The sequence below is a fragment of the Oryctolagus cuniculus genome, chromosome 2 (genome assembly GCF_051225735.1).
Source record: "Oryctolagus cuniculus isolate XC-2025 breed Fujian yellow rabbit chromosome 2, ASM5122573v1, whole genome shotgun sequence".
Lineage (NCBI taxonomy): Eukaryota > Metazoa > Chordata > Mammalia > Lagomorpha > Leporidae > Oryctolagus > Oryctolagus cuniculus.
The window spans coordinates 57,027,609-57,044,781 of record NC_142868.1 but is presented as its reverse complement, the minus strand read 5'-3'; the positions used below and the strand labels follow the sequence as shown (position 1 = coordinate 57,044,781).

Here is a 17,173-nt window from a genome sequence, read left to right as displayed (position 1 = left end):
TCACAAAATACAGATCCTAGACTTTGCACCTCTAGAACGCTGCAAAGAACTAAATAAGTCTCTTTTATTTATGAAATTAGCCATTATAGCAACAAAAACAAACTAATACAGGAAGCTTTGATGCTGGCTCATTTAAAGACTCAGGGTAATGCAGACTACTTAGATGAGCCAACTAAATGCTAAACCTGGATGTATCTGCTTTCTTAATCTCCCTCCTAGGTGACAATAAAGTTTGTGGGGAAAGCAGAGAAAATATGCACCCTCATGCTGCTGGGACGATGAGGTATGAGATTGTTCAAAATGCTTCAGGGTCTCTTAGGTGCTTCAGTTGGTCTGTGTCATTCAGGGACTCTTCTGGGACTCTCACAGCACTGGTAATAAAGGACCTATCTTCTTATCATCTGTCTTTACAGATTCTCTGCTAGCCTTCACCACACTCAGTCCCCTTACACTGTGCCGTCCTTGCTCCATGCCAGTCTCTCTAGGCATGTATCCCCAGTTCACATGGTGTTACTTGGTATCCTCCCTATAGCATGCAGATGCTTCTCTATCCCTTTTCATGTCACATACCATCCCAACCAGATAAGCACCTTAAGCTTATGCTGTTGTGTACATGACAAGTCAAAAAGAAAAACATGAATTAATATTTCAAACTGGATTACCAAATGACATTCTCAGTCTACTCCACTGGTCTCATATGGCAGTATGTAATTTAAGCCACACATTCTGTCAGGGTCTTTCAGATGTTCTCTTCCTGCCATGATGAAAAACAGAGACTAAGCCGGCGCCGTGACTCAATAAGCTAATGCTCCGCCTTGCGGTGCTGGCACACCAGGTTCTAGTCCCGATCGGGGCGCCGGATTCTGTCCTGGTTGCTCCTCTTCCAGGCCAGCTCTCTGCTATGGCCAGGGAGTGCAGTGGAGGATGGCCCAAGTCCTTGGGCCCTGCACCCCATGGGAGACCAGGAAAAGCACCTGGCTCCTGGCTTCGGATCAGCGCAATGCACCAGCCATTGGAGGGTGAACCAATGGCAAAGGAAGACCTTTCTCTCTGTCTCTCTCTCTCACTGTCCACTCTGCCTGTCAAAAAAAAAAAAAAAAAACACTGGTTTACATACATTGGCAGCACATGACTACAATCCTTAAGGAAATGTAAACCATCAAGGTGAATGGTACAGTTGGAGTGGCTTACTAAGTGGAGAATTTCAGGTTGCAGCATAGAGACCTGGGGTTAGAATATGCTGGGGTTAGAATATGCCCCCTCCAAAATTCAGGTATTGAAACTTAATAACCAATATGATAATCTTAAGAGGTGAAGGTTTTTTTTTTTTTTGCTTTATTTCGTTTTCTTAACACTATTTTTTATTTAAGTTATATACGTTTCATATATACAGATTTAACTTAGTGGTACTTCCTCCCCTACTTTCTCTGCTGCCCACACTCCAACCCTTTCTCCCCCTCCCTCTCAGAGTCCCACTCTTAATTTTTACAATGGTCTATTTTCAGTATACTTAATGATCATATAGTTTACTCTAAGTAGAAGAGTCTACAAATAGTATGAAGAGAAAGAAATCAAAACATAACATAATTCTGTTCCTCAACAGAAGAGCCCAATGCTATTGTTTATAAATCATCAAATCTCAAAATTTCTATTTCATTTCAATACATTGCAGTTTGGGTACTCTATAACTACTTTGGATCAGGGAAAAAATATGATCTCTATCTTTTTGAGACTGACTTATTTCACTAAGTATAATGGTTTCCAATTGTGTCTATCTTATAGCAAAATACAGGATTTCATCTCTTTTCAGCTGAGTAGTACTCCATAGTGTATATATGACATAATTTCTTTATTCAGGCATCAGCTGATGGACATCTAGGTTGATTGCATATCTTAGCTCTCATGAATTGTGCTGCAATGAATGTAGGGGTACATATAATGATTTCATATACTGATTTCTTTTGCTTTGAGTGGGATGGCTGGATCATATGGTCGGTCTCTATTCAGATTTTTGAGGCAACTCCATATTGTTTTCCACAGATGTTGCACCAGTTTACATTCCCACCAACAGTGGACCAGGGTGCCTTTTCCCCCACATGCTCATCAGCATTTGTTGTTTGTTGATTTCTGTGTGAGAGCCATTCTTACTGGAGTGAAATTAAACCTCATTGGTTTTTTGATCTGCATTTTCCTGATGGCTAGTGATCTTAAGAATCTTCTCAAGTGTCTGTTGGCCATTTGAATTTCCTCTCTTGAAAAATACCTGTTCAAGTCCTTTGTCCATTTTCCTAACTAGATTGTTTGTTTTGTTGTTGAATTTCTTGAGCTCTTTATGAATTCTGGATGTTAACCCTTTATCAGTTGCATAGATTGCAAATATTTTCTCCCATTCTGTCTGTTGCCTTTTCACTTTACTGAGTGATTCTTTTGCAGTGCAGAAGCTTCTTAGCTTGATGTAATCCTAGTTGTCAATTTTGGCTTTGATTGCCTGGGCTTCTTGGGTCTTTGCCTATGCCTGTGCCAATGTCTTGCAGAGTTTCCCCAATGTTCCAATGTTCTCTAGTAATTTGATGGTATTGGGTCATAGATTTAGGTCTCTGATCCATTTTGAGTGGATTGCTGTGTATGGTGTAAAAGTAAGGGTCTAGTTTCATACTTCTGCACCTGGAGATTCAGTTTCCCTAGCACCATTTATTAAAGAGACTGTCCTTGCTCCAGGGATTGATTTTAGCTACTTTATCAAAGATAAATTGGTTGTGCATGCATGGATTGATTTCTGGAGTTTCTGTTCTGTTCCATTGGTCTACAAGTCTGTTTTTTGTGTGAGTTCCAGGCTGTTTTCATTATAACTGCCCTGTAGTATGTCCTGAAATCTGGTATTGTGATGACTCCAGCTTTGTTATTGTAAGATAGATTGTAAGATAGAATGCTATAGCTATTCTGGGTCTCTTTTGTTTCCATATGAATTTTAACATCATTTTTCTGGATCTTTAAAGAATGTCATTAGTATTTCATTTGGTATTGCATTGAATCTATAAATTGCTTTTGATAGTATGGGATTTTAATGATGTTGATTCTTCCAATCCATGAACATGAAAGATTTTTCCATTTTTAATGTCTTCTTCCCTGTTTCATTCATTGGTGTTTTGTAATTTCCATCATAGAGATCTTTGTAATAATTAAATTAATTTATTCCAAGGTATTTGATTCTTTTTGGAGCTATTATGAATGGGACTTTGATTTGTTTTTCTTGCCTAATGGCTTTGGCTAAAATTTCCAGGGCTATATCAAATAGCAATGGTGAGAGTGGACATCCTTGTCTGGTTCCAGATCACAGTGGGAATGCTTCCAACTTTTCCCCATTCAATAGTATGCTGGCTGTGGGCTTTTCATTTATTTCCTTGATTGTATTGAGGAATTTCCATCTATGACCATTTTGCTTAAGGTTTTCAACATGAAGGAATATTGTATTTTGTTCATTGCTTTCCCTGCATCTATTGAGATAATCATATTGCTTTTGTTCTTCAGTTTATTAATATGATGTATCATGTTTATTGATTTGCAAATGTTAAACCATCCCTGCATATTAGGGATAAATCTCACTTGGTCTGGATGAATGATCTTTCTGATGTGTTGTTGGATCCTATTAGCTAAGATTTTTTTAAGGATTTTTCATCTACGTTCGTCAGGGATATTGGTCAATAGTTTTCTTTCTCTGTTGCATCTTTTTCAGGTTTAGGTATTGAAATGATGCTGGCTTCATAGAAGGAGGTTGGGAGAATTCCCTAGCTTTTAATTGTTTTGAATAACTTGAGAAGAATTGGAATTAGTTCTTTTTTAAATGTCTGCAAAAATTCAGCAGTGAAGCCATCTGGTCCTGGGCTTTTCTTGTTGGGAGTGTCTTTATTACTGATTCAATTTCCGTCTTGGAAATTGGCCTCTTTAGGTTTTCTATGTCTTCAGGGCTCAATTTAGGTAGGTTGTATGTGTCCAGGAATCTATCCGTTTCTTCTAGACTTCCCAATTTTTGACAAACAGCTCTTTGTAGTAATTTCTGATGATTCTTCTCATTTCTGTAGTATCTGTTGTTACATTCTTCTTTTTATCTCTGATTTTATTAATTTGGGTCTTTTTCCTCTTTTTTGGTTAGTTGCATCAAGGGTTTATCAGTTTTGCTTATTTTTTTTCAAAAAAACATCTCTTAGTTTCTCTGATCTTTTGCATTATTCTTTTGGTTTCAATTTTAATTATTTCTCTCTAATTTTAATTATTTCTTTCCCCCTATTAATTTTGGGTTTGATTTGTTGTCTTTTTAGGTCCTTGAGATGCATTAATAGCTCATTTATTTGGTACTTTTCAAATTTCTTCACGTAGGCACAAATTGCTATAAACTTCCCTCTTAACACTGCTTTTGCTGTATCCCATAAATTTTGATATGATGTATTGTCTTCATTTTTTTCCAGAAACTTTTTTATTTCCCTTTTTATTTCTTCTGTGTCCCATTGTTCAGTCAGGAGCATTTTGCTCAGTCTCCATGTGTTTGCATATGATCTAGAGATTACTGAGTTGTTGATTTCCAGCTTTATTCCATTGCGGTCAAAGAAAATGCATGGTATGATTTCTATTTTTCTATTAATTTGCTGAGACATGCTTTATGGCCTAGCATATGGTCTACTCTAGAGAAATTTCTTTGCACTGATGAAAAGAAAGTGTATTCTGCTTCTGTGTGGTGAAAGGTTCTGTTGCTATCCATTAGGTCCATTTGGTCTATTGTGTTGATTAACTCTATTTCCTTACTAATTTTCTGTATGGTTTTTCTGTCCATTGCTGAAAGTGGGGTATTGAAGTCCCCCTTTACTATTGTATTGGAGTCTATGTCTCCCCCTAGATCCCTCAACATTTCCTTTAAATAGCCAGATTCCCTGTAATTGATGTGTATACACTTATTATAGTCACATCTTCCTGTTGAATTGATCCCTTAATTATTACATAGTGCCCTTCTTTGTCTCTTTTAACAGCTTTTATGTTAAAATCCTTTTTGTCTGATATTAGGATCGCAGCACTAGCTCTTTTTTGGTTTCTGTTAGCATGGAAAATCTTTTCCATCCTTTCACTTTCAGTCTGTTTGTATCTTTATTGTTGAAATGTGTTTCTTCTAGGATGCAAATAGATGGGTCTGACTTTGACCCTGCTGGGAGGTGGCTGGGCAGCCATGTAGGGTGTGGGGTACCCACGGACTTCCAGGGTCAATACACTTAGGCAGAGCTATCTCTGGGAATATCTGTCTCTCTGTTAACTGGACAGGCTGGCAGGGTGGAGAGAAACATCTGGAGCCAGTGACTGCGGGAGGCTTATGTGCTGAGACCATGGGGTCTCACTGGTTACATGAAAAGGTACAGGGTATAGCTGGGTATTGAGATCTACCATGCCTGACTTGAGTGTTATCCTGCATAGTCACCCTACCTTGGAGCATTTACCAGAGCTCCCTGGCCACATGTACCACACACCTCTTAGTATTCATTGAAAGTGCAGGCATTCCACTAAACCACAGAGGCATAGCCATTGGAAGATAAAACAAAAATGAACTCCACAAATGCCTAAAAAATACAGGAATTCAAGAAACAAGAATAAGGCATCACAACTCCCCTAAAGGAACATAGCTATATTTCAATATTAGAGTGCACAGATGAAACGATTGAGGACATGCCAAAAATAGAATTAAAAATATTAATCATGGGATTACTCAAAAGCAATCAGAAGTAAATCCATGAACTAAAGAAAATCATACATGACAGGAATGAAACTTTTTCCCATGAAATTCAGATTTTAAAGAGAAATCAAAATCAAATATTAGAAATGAAGATTCAATAAATCAAATAAAAATGCAGTAGAAAGCCTTTATAGCAGACTTGGCAAGACAGAAGAAAGAATATCTAAACAAGAAGACAAATCTTTGGAAATCTTACAGTCAGACCAAAAAAAAAAAAAAAGGGAAAAAAGGAGAAAACAGAAAACTTAAAAAAAGTGTTGAAGATCTATGGGATATTATCAAATGACTCAACGTACAGAGCTCATTAGTTCCTGAAGGTGTGGAAAGAGACAATGGACTAGAAGGCATATTTAGTGGAATACTTACTGAAAACTTCCCTAATTTGGAGAAAGAAAGGGATGTCCAAATAGAGGAAGCACAAAGAATTCCTCACAGACATGACCAGAAAAGATACTCACCACAACACATTGTAGAAAAGACTCTAAAATGTACACAAGATAAATGCCAGAGTACTTTCAGATCTCCAAATAGACTCACAGCTGACTTCTCCTCAGAAACCCTATAGGCTAGAAAGAAATGATGAGATATATACCACGTCTTAAAAGAAAAACCTGTTGGGCTGGCGCTGTGGCTTAACTGGTTAATCCTCTGCCTACGGCACCGGCATTCCATATGGGTGCCTGGTTCTAGTCCTTGGAAGCTCCTCTTCCAGTCCAGCTCTCTGGTATGGCCTGGGAGGGCAGTGGAAGATGGTCCAAGTGCTTGGGCCCTGCACCCACATGGGAGACCAGGAAGAAGCACCTGGCTCCTGGCTTCAGATCGGCGCAACGCTGGCCATAGCGGCCATTTGGGGTGTGAACCAATGGAAGGAAGACCTTTATCTCTATCTCTCTCTCTCTCTCACTGTCTGTAACTCTAACTGTCAAATAAAAAAATAAAAAAAGCAAAACCTGTCAACCCCGAATACTGTACTTTGCAAAACTCTCATTTATGAATGAAGGTAAAATAAAGAAACAAACAGAAATTCATAGCAAACAGAAATTGAAAGAATTTGTTGCCACTAATACAGCCTTACAAAAGATGCTTAAGGATGCGCTACATACAGAAACACAGAAACATAGCCATTGTTATGAAAGAATGAGAAGGGAGAAAATCCCCCAGTAGAAATACAAAGAAATACAAAGTAAACAATAGGAATATTTACAGATCTAGAATCTCTAGATCCCATGTGCACATAAAAGCCACTGGCCAAATGTTGCTGCCTGCCCACCACTGCCACCAGCACTGCTGATTAGGCATCCAGTCTCAGTCAGTTGGCTGTGCGCAAGCACTAAAGCTTTTGTAATAAAAAATGGGAAACAAGTGTTCCTGACCCTTCCACTGAGTCTGTGGGCGATCTCCAGCAACCACCAGCCCAGACCCACACCACGCTCTCCCTCTACCTATATCACCATGAGTTGCGGCAGTCTATACGCAGACCTCACCTCTGTCTCCAAACTGCTGCCTGCTCTGGCTCCTGGCTGCTGCATCTGCACTCGTGCTTGTGCTGTGAGTCCACACCCTCCACACAGGTCTATGCCATTTCTCCTCTTCCCATAGGACTTCAGTGTGGTTTTCTCTCCAAATCTCTCCAGAGAATGTACTTCCTACACTTTTTTCTTCACTGTGTATCCTTAGCCTAGCATAGCATGTCGTTCCCTAATCCACCATCTTAGAATCCACAAGAGGTGAAGTTTTTAGGAAGTGATTAGGCCATAATCCTCAGGAATGGGATTAAAGTCCTTATAAAAGAGACTTCACTCAACATTGAGCTCACTTGTGTTTCCACCTTCTGCCATGCAGGTGAGAACACAGCATTCTTCTCCTCCAGTAGAGTTGGCAACAAGACACCAACCTGGAAGCAGAGAGCAGCCCTCACCAGAAACCAACCCTGCTAGCACCTTCATCTTGGACTTCCCAGCCTCCAGTACTGTGCGAAAACAAATTCCTCTTCTTTATAAATTACTCAGTCTTGCATGTTTATAGTAGTACCACAAAACAGACTAAGGCAGAGGAAATCTAAGAGAAGTATTTTTATTTCCCTAAGTTGAAGAAATGGGGCTGGCGCCGTGGCTCAATAGGCTAATCCTCCACCTTGCAGCGCCGGCACACCGGGTTCTAGTCCCGGTCAGAGCGCCAGATTCTTTCCCAGTTGACCCTCTTGCAGACCAGCCCTCTGCTGTGGCCAGGGAGTGCAGTGGAGGATGGCTCAAGTGCTTGGGCCCTGCACCCTATGGGAGACCAGGAAAAGCACCTGGCTCCTGGCTCCTGCCATCGGATCAGCATGGTGCGCCGGCCACAGCGCGCCGGCCGCGGCAGCCATTGGAGGGTGAACCAATGGCAAAGGAAGACCTTTCTCTCTGTCTCTCTCTCTCACTGTCCACTCTGCCTGTCAAAAAAAAAGAAAAGAAAAGAAATGGAACTGCAAGTTCAAAGAGGCCAAGGTAACTGTAGCTCATAGAGAACATTGAACTTCACAGGGAGCAGCTGTACGGCTCAGAAGAGAATTCTCACTGATCCTTCAGCTGAGTGCTAATCAGAACATACTTGAGAGGAAATTATGTACGACTAGAAAAAGAAGCAGAAGAGTTAACATGTGGGGCTCCCTGGAAGCTTCCTGTGCCCACCAGTCAGGAGGGAAAATCTTGTGATTTAAGGGACATTGGATAGAATACTCAAGAAATACTGCCATATTAATATGGAAACTTTTTTCTTAGAATAAAGCCTCTCTGGTCCCATCTAGAAAATCTTAAAAGCAAAAATCAGAATCAAACTGTTTCTAAGTCATTTAACTACATCCTAGAACAACATTCAAGGAGATGTGTAGAAATACAAAATATCCCTCCCTCTACAAGATAAAATTCTTATTTTACAGCATGCAATCAAAGCCCACCAGACATATAAAGAAACAGGAAAGCAGAGCTCATAACAAAGAGAAAAATCAATGAAGAAAAACAGACCCAGAAATCACAAGGATTTAGTAAACCAAAACATCGAACAGTGAGTATAACTATTTCCCATATGTTTGAGAAATAATGAGTCTGTAGAGAGATGGAAGATATAAAAAAGACTCAAATCAATCTTCTAGAAATGAAAACTTTAATCTCTGTGTATCTTCTGAACAAAAACCCTTAAGTCATTCTGTTGTCACTGTCTGGAATTCCTTCCTCTCCTTCATTTGCTGAAAGCTGATCTTCAGATTTCATCTCTATCATCGTTCCCTGGCCAGTCACATCCCTTGGCTACATGCCATTTGGCTCCAAATACCATCCATATTCTGTTCTTATAGCAAATATAATTTTACATTGTGAGTGATTAAATGGTTAATCCCTGTGTCCTTCAGTATCCCAAGATGACACAAGTCAAGCTTGGTTTTGCTCACAACTATATAGTGTATAGAAAGCATTGATACCTTAAAAATGGGAGCAGAGTGGGAAGGGGTGAAGAGATAGAAAAAGAAAGTCTCTATTGTCAGAAGCATTTACACTCAGAAGCAACTGTACATGTCATAAAGTAAATCTAAAATGGCAGACAGCTTCAAATTTGTCAGCTCAAATATATAGATCTTGATATTTCAAAGTAGGAACAATTGTCTACAAAAGAAACTATATTTAGTGTGAGTCTTTTAGATGCAGAAAGCCAGCAAGTTTCTCCTCTCAGTAGCACCTTTTATTAAGAAACACAGTTTTAACTCTACTTTGACTGCAGGATCCAAGAGATACATAGAATTAGACCCCTGGTTCTACAGCAGATATGTCTACTCTTTAATGTTAAAGGAGTACATTTAAACTTCTAGAGAAGAATTAATGGTATTAAATGCCAGTGTGTCCCCAACATTAATGATTTGCTGTGGGAGTTTTCAGAAATATTAGATACATTTACCACAATTAGCTGAGCAGAAGACATGCATGTTTTATAGAATGCCAAAAGAGAATGTCCTGGCTAAAACTTTTAAAAAAATTAGTTCCAGCTGGTTTGACTGTAAAAAAAAAAAAAATTATAACATCAATGGTTTACTCTCAAGTAGCAGATCCTTATTTGCTCCTTTGATTTTAATTGGGACTTCAGATAGTGAACTAGATAGCTTATGAGGACTCTAACAATGCACTGTTTCCAACAATGAAAATTGGACCAGCTGTATCCCTAATTACACAGTGCAATAGACGCTACAATCTCAGAGCTATCACTGCAAAGAAAGGAAGGTCGATTATCCTAGGGAAATATAAGGCAGGGCCAGTTTCTTCCTTATATTTTGCTTCTTTAGTGATTGTTCCATTGAAAAAAAATTTTCTTTAAGATTTATTTATTTAAAAGGCAGAATTATCGAAGGAGAGATAGAGACAGAGTGACTGAGAGAGATCTTCCATCTGCTGATTCACTTCCCAAACAGCTAAAACAGCTGAAGCTGAGCCAGGCCAAAACAAGGACCGTGGAACTCCATCCAGGTCTCCCACATGGGTAAAAGAGATGCAAGCCCCCTCCTCTGCTTCCCCAGGTGCATTAATCTGCTCTGTCAGAACACTGCTCTCTGAAGTTAATTTTAATAGGCCTGATTGCTATCAAAAATTGATTTTGTAGAAATCATTAAATATTTTATCATGGATTGAATATTCAAAAGGAAAGAGCTTAATTGATTTTAATGTGCATTTTATTCTGAGGTAATACAATGGCTTCCAGGCTTGAATCTGCCATTTAAAATGTATGATTAACAAAAAGATTCAAATGTTTAAGCATTTAAACATTAAACATTTGGATTGGAAGTTTAAAATGTGTTTAAATTATGCAAAGGTGACTACCATTCTATGTAGTCTTGGATGCCCTGTAAGTGAAAAATGTTCCAGTTAGCATACCAAAAATCTGTCAAAGTGGTGACTTTGTCTTTTTTAAGTGGGTCAGTCAATCTGACCTATCTACTGAAAAATTAGAGACCTTCCAAGAAAGCAAGAAGGGTCAGCCTCTTCTTCTTCCCAAGTTAGAAAAACGATATTACTTTTAGATCTTTTTCACATTAGGGTGTCAAAATCCTTGCTATCTAAAAAACTAAAGTGTGTTGTGAAGTATGTTGTGTAAAAACTTTGTATTAGCCAAGAGAATCTGCTGTGTTAATGTAACAAATGCTGTACACCATTTCTGACCACCATCATTGACTAAAATTGGTTGCAAGATCCTGAGGAATATATGCAGCAATAGAACACTTAGGGAGCACCACTCTGTCTAGCACATTCCTTAACATTTCCCACGGAATGTGAGATTTGAGAAGAGGAATACAGAAATTAAGCATGTGTGTGTGTGTGTGTGTGTGTGTGTGTGTTATATATGTGTGACCCCCTAGAATCACCTTTTATGGTGCCACAGGAATCAAGAAAAAGTTTTAATAATAATGATCTAAATCTACTACCTGATGCTATCAAATTACTGGTGGAAAACATTGGGGAAACTCTGCAAAACATTGACATTGGCAAAGAGTTCCTAGAAAAGACGTCAGAAGCTTAAGCAATAAAGACAAAAATAGACAAATGGAATTTTATCAAGCTGTGAAGATGCTGCACTGCAAAGGAAACACTCAACAAAGTTAAGAGGCAACTGACAGAATGTGGGAAAATATTTGCAAACTATGCAACTGAAAAAGGTTTAATATCAAGGATCTATAAAGAGCTCAAGAAACAACAACAACAAAACAAGCAATGCAGTTAAGAAATTGGAAAAAGACATGAATCAGCATTTTTCAAAGCATGAAATACATTGGCCAATAGACAAATGAAAAAATGCTCAGGATCACTATCCGTAAGGAAAATGCAAACAGAAAACACAATGAGATTTCAACTCACTCCAATTAGAATGGCTATTCTACAAAAAAAAAATAAAAATAAAAAATAAATAAATAAATTTTGGTTAGGATGCTGGGAAAAAAAGGTACCCTAATCCATTGTTGATAGGTTTGTAAACTAGTACAGCTATTATTGAAGACAGTATGAAGATGCCTCAGAAATATGAAAATAGATTGACCCAGCCATCTCACTCCTGGGAATTTACTTTAATGAAATTAAATCAGCATTTGAAAGAGTTATTTGTACCCCTATGTTTATTGTAGCTAAATTCATAATAGTTAAGATATGGAATCAACCCAGATGTCCATCACATGATAACTGAATGAAGAAAGTGTGGAATACTACTCAGCCATTAAAAATAATGAAATCCTATCTTTTACAATAACAATGGATTCAACTGGAAACCATTATGCTTATTGAAATAAGCCAGTTTCATATCATATGTTTCTCTGATATGTAGCAATTAATATGAAATACAAAAAAAATGTATTGGAATCAAATGCACATTTTGGGATGATTGTCACTTTTAGCTCTTGTTTATACAGCTGCAGAATTGTGGTCTTCCTACTTGAACTTGTTGAATATTATGATTAGTGGTAAATTAATCTTGTGAATATGGAGTGTATTAAAATTACGTCTGCAAAACTATTGAAGAGAGGGGAAAGAAGGAGAGAGTTGGGGGAGACAGGGAAGTGAGGGAAGTGAGGGTCTTCTTGGAAATGTACCTATGGGATGCATGAAACCTATTCTCTTTATATTAATAAAATTTTTTCAAAAAAATGTAGCTTTGGGGCCAGCATCGTAGTGCAGCAGGTAAAGCCACTGCCTGTGATGCTGGCTTCCCATATAGGCACCAATTTGGCTGCTCTATTCTGATCCAACTCTCTGATAATGGTCTAGGAAAAGCAATAACACATGGCCCAAGTGCCTGGGACTCTGCACCTATGTGGAAGACCTAGGATGAAGCTCCTGTAGCCATCTGGGTGGTGAACCAGGGAATGGAGAACTCCCTATCTCTCTCTCTCTAACTCTGTCAAATAAATAGATCCTGAAAAGAGAAAAGGGAAGGAATTGTGCCTTGAAGATATCAACTAAAAGCAATCTTAAACCATTTGAACAAATGCTATTTTATTTTTGAAAAAAACCTAGAATGTGCTCAAATAAATAATCATTCTTTTTTATTTTTAAATAATTTATTAATTCACAAGATTCTCAAGGTTACAGCAAATACATGATATCACAACACAATTCTCATGTTAATGTGATATTAATATAAAGATGATATAGAATGTAGTTGATAATTATAATTCTAAGAATAGAAAGATACTTCCCTTTCTTCCTTTCTCCTTCCCTCCATCCCTCCCTACCCCTTTTCTATCTTCTTTTTTAAGATTTATTTATTTATTTATTTATTTGAAAGGCTGAAATATAGAGAGGAGACAGAAGATCTTCCATCTGCTGGTTCACTCCCCAAATGGCTGTAAGTGTCCAGGGCTGGTCCAGCAGAACTCCTCTGGGTCTCCCACATGCTCCTGGGAGTTGCATAGAAAGTAAAGCAGCTGGAACTCAAAATGGCACCCATTTAGGATGTCAGTGTCAGCATTCCAGGCACTGATTTAATCTGCTATGCCACAACAGTGATTCTTTTCCAATTTCTGTCTTTTTCCTTCCTTCATTCCTTCCTTCCTTCCTTCCTTCCTTCCTTCCTTCCTTCCTTCCTTCCTTCCTCTCTCTCACTCTTCTCCCTCTCTCCCCCCCTCCCTTCCTTCCATCTTTCTTTTAATTTTTCAGACAACACATTTTAAATCTACATCACATGCAAAAGCTTAATGCTCCTCTAAAAAGTTCAATAAGTAAAAAAAGTAAAAGGACCATAGTTCAACAGGAATATAGGCAGGTGCTATACACAATAATCAAATGAAAAGACCTCAATTTCAGTCATTGAAATAATCACAGATTATTAAAACTATAATGGGAGGCAGGCATTGTAGCTTAGTGGGTAAAGCTGTGACCTGTGACATCAGCATCCCATATGTGCACCAGTTTATGTCCAGCTGCTCCACTTCCAATCCATCTCCCTACTAATGTACCTGGGAAAGCAGTGGAAGATGGCCCAAGTGATTGGGCCCCTGCCCACCCATGGAAGACCCTGAAGAAGCTCCTGGCTCCCGGCTTCATCTTGGCCCAGTCCTAGCCATTGCAGCCATCTGGGGAGTGAACCAGTGAATGGAAGATTCTCTCTCTCTCTCTCTCTCTCTCTCTCCTTCCTCCCTCCCTCTTTCTCTTTCTCTCCCACTCTCTCTATAATTTTGACATTCAAATAAATAAATAAATCTTTTAAAACTACAGTAATATTTTGTTCTTAATCATTTGTTTGGCAAAAATACGAAACAAGTTTGACCAAACTGTATTTTCAGCAATACTGATACACACTGGCATTTCGTCCTATTTTCTTGTTTTGTTTTTTGATTTTTTTTTAAATTTTTTTCATTCTAGTTCACATATATAAGGGAGAACGTGGAATAATCATACTATTGCAGTCTTCATTTTTCAACTTTCCCTTTAACAAATACGTGTATTTTATATTTTCACAAAAAAATAGATTCAACACTTTCTCAATCATGCAAGCACATGTGCATATTATTCAGAATCCTGACTTGGACAATGGAAATCTATTTCCAATAAGAATTACCAGTGCTGTGGCCTAATGGGTAAAGACGCTGCCTGCACTGCAGGCATCTCAAATGGGTGGTGGGTCCAGTTCTGGCTCCTCCACTTCCAATCCAGCTCTCTGCTATGTCCTGGGAAAGCAGCCCAAGAGAAAGGTGGCCCAAGTCCTGGCATCCCTACACCTGTGTGGGAGACCCAGAAGAAGCTCCTGCCTCCTGGCTTCAGATCAGCCCAGCTCCTGCTGTCATGGCTGTTTGGGGAGTGAACCAGTGGATGGAAGACCTCTCTCCCTCTTTCTCTCTCTCTCTCTCTCTCTCTCTCTCTGTCTCTCTAACTCTGCATTCCATAAAAAATAAATAAATCTTAAAAAACAATAATGTGACTTTTTTAAAAAAAGAATTGCTATAAATGGAAAATGATATGAATACAGTTTCTGCCTATTTCTGTGATTATCTTTTTTTTTATTGTAGGTACAAGAAGCCTTCATAAAATGCTTTCAACACTGAAAAATAAACTGCAGCTTTGAGTTTAAAAATCCAAATAAAATTATTTTGTAATTTTCTTACTATTCTTGCTCTAATTAATCCTATTCTCTTTAATTATTATCTTTCAGCCAGACTCACATTTCTCCCCGACTCCCTGCAGGTACTGATAGGTCAATGTTAAAAATAAGATATTCCTTATTTTCAAGGACAATCAAATAGTTTAAAACCACACAGTATGCTGTGGTTAGCAGGTAAAGCTAACACCTACAGTGCCGGCCCCCCATATGGAAGCCGGTTTAAGGCCCGGCTGCTCTACTTCCAATCCAGCTCTCTGTTATGGCTGGATGGTTGGAGTCCTTGGGCCCCTGCACCTGCATGGGAAACCCAAAAGAAGTTCCTGGCTCCTGGCGCGGATCAGCTCAGCTCCAGCTGTTGAGGCCATTTGGGGAATGAATCAGCAGATGGAAGGTATCTCTCTCTCACTCTCTCTGCTTGTCTGTAACTCTGCCTTTCAAGTAAAGAAATAAATCTTAAAAAAAAAAACAGTGAGTTTAAAGAAGATTCCATGTACAACTGTCGCTAAATGTTTCCCACAGCACAGAGAGGTAAAGCCTGTGTGTGTGTGTGTGTGTGTGTGTATGTGTGCTTTCATATAGGAGGCAGGGAGAGTTTGGTAATATGCAGGGAGCAAATTTTGTTAGAACTAAATGTTTTCACAGGCTTTGTAAACATATTCTAAAAACAGAATATAAACAGAAATAAACACCTCTCCCAGCTTCCCAGGCTCCGTAAAGACTAAGTGATAACGAAACAATGGATAGATGCTCTGTTCTAGATCCCCTATCTAATGATTGGAGACCAGCCTTAAAGAGGGTTTCCCTTAACCAACAGAAGGGGAAACGATAGACTTGGTGAGAATTCATTCTGGTAAGGTAGGAACAATTTATTAAAGAATATCATGGGCACCAGTGAGGAACACAGAGGTTCCAGGGGCTGGAGCCAGGGGCTAACAGTATCAGGGACTGTTTCTTTTTCCATGGTCATAGAGATCAAGGAGACCATGCAGCTGTCCAGTAGCCCAGGGCAAGGAGAGATCCAAGAAGAGTTCAATCCTGCAATTCAAGAAATTCAGGGGGCCGGCGCTGTGGCATGGCAGGTGGAGCCACCGCCTGCAGTACCGGCATCCCATGTGGGTGCCAGTTTGAATCCCAGATGCTCCACTTCTAATCCAGCTCTCTGTTATGGCTTGGGAAAGCAGTGGAAGATGGCCCTAGTCCTTAGGCCCCTGTCCCCACATGGGAGACCCAGAAGAAGCTCTTGGCTCCTGGCTTCGGATCGGCGCAGCTCTGGTAGTGCGGCCAGTTGGGAAGTGAACTAGCGATGGAAGACCTCTCTCTCTCTCTCTCTCTCTCTCTCTCTCTCTCTCTCGGCCTCTCTTCTCTCTGTGTGTAACTCTGACTTTCAAATAAATAAATCTTTAAAAAAAAAAGTTAGATCACTTCCATCCTTTGAATTAGAAGAAGAGGTAGCTTCCTTCTACTGATTTCACTACCCAAGTGCCTACAAAAGCCAGGACAAGGACAGGCTGAAATCAGAAGCCAGGAGCTGCACCTGCATCTCCCATGTAGGTGGCAGGGGACCAAGGACTTGAGCCATCCTGTGCTCCCTCAGAGGGTGAGCATTAGCAGGAAGCTGGATCAGAAACAGAGAATGCTATGCTGTCGAGGTACAACCTGCTGTCTCCTTTGCTCACTGTAACATCATCCAGACACTTTTACAGAGGGGATAGCCCAGCTGCTTCCCTAAAAGACCTGACTGAAATCCCTTTGACAATGTGGCTGGAGAGATCTTATGAATCTGTAGAAACCAACAGCGCCCACCTGCTGTATGAGAGCAGAAAGAAGGGAACGTTGGAAAACTACATCCTCCTCAGCTTCTTTGCCAAAGAACATCTGCACATGACAGAGAAGCAGCTGAACCTCTATGACTGCCTGACTAACGTGCACCGTAATGACTGGGGTATTTACTACTGGGCCACGGAAGCAAAACCAGCCCCAGAAATATTTGAAAATGAAGTCATGGCACTGCTGGGAGACTTTGCTAAAAACAAAAACAAAGAACAAAGACTGCGTGCCCCGGATCTGGAGTATCTTTTCAAAAGCCAGCGTTGAACCCTGCACACTGGCACGGCGCTCCGTCTGTGGATGCTAACTGCTCCCACTTGACACTGATCTTGGCCTCTTGTTGCTCCTAAGGCACGTAACTCTCTCTCCCTTCCAGGACGTACATGCAGCTGAGCCATGTGACTCATTCTGGCACTGTTTTGTTCACTTCTGACCTTTGTAAGCGGTTTGTCAGTGTTGCTGACACTTAAGCCTGAC

At 39.7% G+C, this 17,173-nt stretch overlaps 1 pseudogene; it reads left to right on the top strand.

The window, feature by feature from the left end:
* Positions 1-16,507: 16,507 nt before the first annotated feature.
* On the top strand, positions 16,508-16,963 carry LOC127490362 (succinate dehydrogenase assembly factor 2, mitochondrial pseudogene; annotated as a pseudogene).
* Positions 16,964-17,173: the final 210 nt, after the last annotated feature.